We start from the raw sequence: 2,500 nt of genomic DNA, 5'->3' as shown, positions 1-2,500 counted from the left end.
GGCCAGGCACTCGGCGCCAGCAGGGGAGACAGGATCAGACGCCCCGCCGGCCACTTAAGGCCGAGGACGAACCACGAGACGGGCGGCTGCAGCAGCGGGCGGCCTGCAGCTCCCAGCACTCTCAATCGATCAACCATCGAGTCGGGTCAGCGTGTCAAACCGGCGAGCTCCACGGTCAGGCCGGCGGCGCACCAGCACCGGACCTCCGCGGCTCCCTTCACTCTTTCCACTGCCAGCCAACCGAGAGACGGACCCAATGCGGACGTGCAGAGCTTAGGCAGACCCCCCACTGGAGGCTCAACACTTCGTGGCAGCTCCGTGTCCCAGAGACCAGGAGGGTTGGCACACACACACAGTGTGAACCACCGACAGCCATTCTGGGACCGGTGACAGCCGTGCTGGCCCCACTGCCACGACACAGACGGACGCCAGGCCGCGCTCCCCGGCGGGGGGATGGCGTCGAGCCTGACGAACGGAATGTGCAGGGTGGGGGGGAAAGGCCAAGCGCTCCGACGCCGGAGGGCTCCGGAGTCTGAACTTAGGGGGACAAAGAGGACGGGTCCTCTGCGACACCCCAGCCGCGCTCTCGCCAGCCAAGGCGAGTGCGATTGATTGCCAAACGACCCTCAGACAGGCGTGGCCCCGGGAAGAACCCGGGGCCGCAAAGTGCGTTCAAAGTGTCGATGATCAATGTGTCCTGCAATTCACATTAATTCTCGCAGCTAGCTGCGTTCGTCATCGACGCACGAGCCGAGTGATCCACCGTCAAGAGTTGTCTGAGTTTGTTTTAGGTCTCTCCCTCGCCAGAGGAAAGCGACCCGGACCGCACATACGCTCCCCACCTTGAGCTACAGCCACCTGCACGCCGGCGTGCGGGCGGAGCAGGGTGGCGTGAAGCGATGGGGAGCACCATCCTGGTGCGGCCCGCAGAAACATACGTCTATTGGGGGGAGGAGGACAGGGCGCCCAAGAGGCGATGCGTGCCCCAACGCACCGCAGCGACGGAGGCAGGATCACCGCCACCATGTCGCCCGCCTAGTATCACGAGGCGTGCAGCAGCTTTGCCCTAGGAAAAGCAGAGGCGGGAACGGGCACCGGCCATCGGTTCGGCAGCGTCACTGACGCGTGCACGTGGCGGCGTGTCGGCGAGCGGACTTCCTGCGAGGAGGCGGGGGCGGCACTCGCCCGAGCAGACGCCCGCCCGGCCCAGCCACCGCCGAGGTGGACTGGGAGTCGCGGCAACGGCTCGTCATACTCGTTCCCACACTCACAGCGCAGCTTGCCCGCAAGCCACCGACCACCGATCGACGCCAGGCGCCCCGACCGAGAGCGGGATCGCTCGTTCGCCCTGCTGGCAGTTCGCTGGGGATCACTACTGCACGGAGCTCGGAGACCGACGGGCGGCAACTCGAGAGTCTTTAAACCACCACCCCCATCCCGCAAGTGCAAAGAGGCTGTATACGCACAGACGGGTGAGGGGAATAGGTACCCCGTCGGGTTTGAAGGGAGCGTGACTAGATAGCAACGATGTAAACCCAGCCGATTTGGGAGCGAAAGACCGGCGCCTGCATCACCGGCTTCGTTTCCCGTGGCTGGAGAGTACACCGAAACCCTCCGTCTGTCGCGAGCTCCCGACGACGCGGTGCCGCCAAGCAGCAGGGCCGGACCTGGTGTGGCTCCCCTCGTCGATCACAGACCGGTCGGCACTACTGACGAGACGGTGGAACGGGCTTCGCCCCTTGTGACGAAGGGTGATGCGAACCCGCCCGCCCGCGTGCGTTCGGGGTGGACTCGGCAAACGGAGATTTGAAATCGGAAAGTGTCCTCCTGCCCCGCGCAGGTAGGCGCCCAACAGTTGTGGGGGGTTTGGCGGTGACCACGGCTGCAGGGCCTGCTACCCCGACGAGCTCTCCTGCTGGCCCCGAAACCACCCTCGCGAGACAAGTTGAAACGGAAACGGGCGTACCCCCAAGCCGACGATCCTTTCTTATTTGTTACTTTTTTTTTCACTTGCTCGAGTTGTGGCGATTTGGCGGTGACCACGGCTGCAGGGCCTGCTACCCCGACGAGCTCTCCTGCTGGCCCCGAAACCACCCTCGCGAGACAAGTTGAAACGGAAACGGGCGTACCCCCAAGCCGACAGAGATCCTTTCTTATTTGTTACTTTTTTTTTTCACTTGCTCGAGTTGTGGGGGTTTGGCGGTGACCACGGCTGCAGGGCCTGCTACCCCGACGAGCTCTCCTGCTGGCCCCGAAACCACCCTCGCGAGACAAGTTGAAACGGAAACGGGCGTACCCCCAAGCCGACGATCCTTTCTTATTTGTTACTTTTTTTTTTCACTTGCTCGAGTTGTGGGGGTTTGGCGGTGACCACGGCTGCAGGGCCTGCTACCCCGACGAGCTCTCCTGCTGGCCCCGAAACCACCCTCGCGAGACAAGTTGAAACGGAAACGGGCGTACCCCCAAGCCGACGATCCTTTCTTATTTGTTACTTTTTTTT

At 63.2% G+C, this 2,500-nt stretch overlaps 1 non-coding gene across 1 annotated transcript; it reads right to left on the bottom strand.

The window, feature by feature from the left end:
* Positions 1-620: 620 nt before the first annotated feature.
* LOC140473070 (5.8S ribosomal RNA) lies at positions 621-774 on the bottom strand. The gene has a single exon (XR_011958067.1). It is a non-coding gene; the product is annotated as a 5.8S ribosomal RNA (ribosomal RNA).
* Between the last annotated feature and the right edge of the window lie 1,726 nt (positions 775-2,500).

This window comes from Chiloscyllium punctatum, unplaced genomic scaffold, assembly GCF_047496795.1.
Source record: "Chiloscyllium punctatum isolate Juve2018m unplaced genomic scaffold, sChiPun1.3 scaffold_506, whole genome shotgun sequence".
Taxonomy (NCBI): domain Eukaryota; kingdom Metazoa; phylum Chordata; class Chondrichthyes; order Orectolobiformes; family Hemiscylliidae; genus Chiloscyllium; species Chiloscyllium punctatum.
The sequence above is the reverse complement of the archived record's forward strand: the minus strand, read 5'-3'. Positions and strand labels throughout refer to the sequence as shown.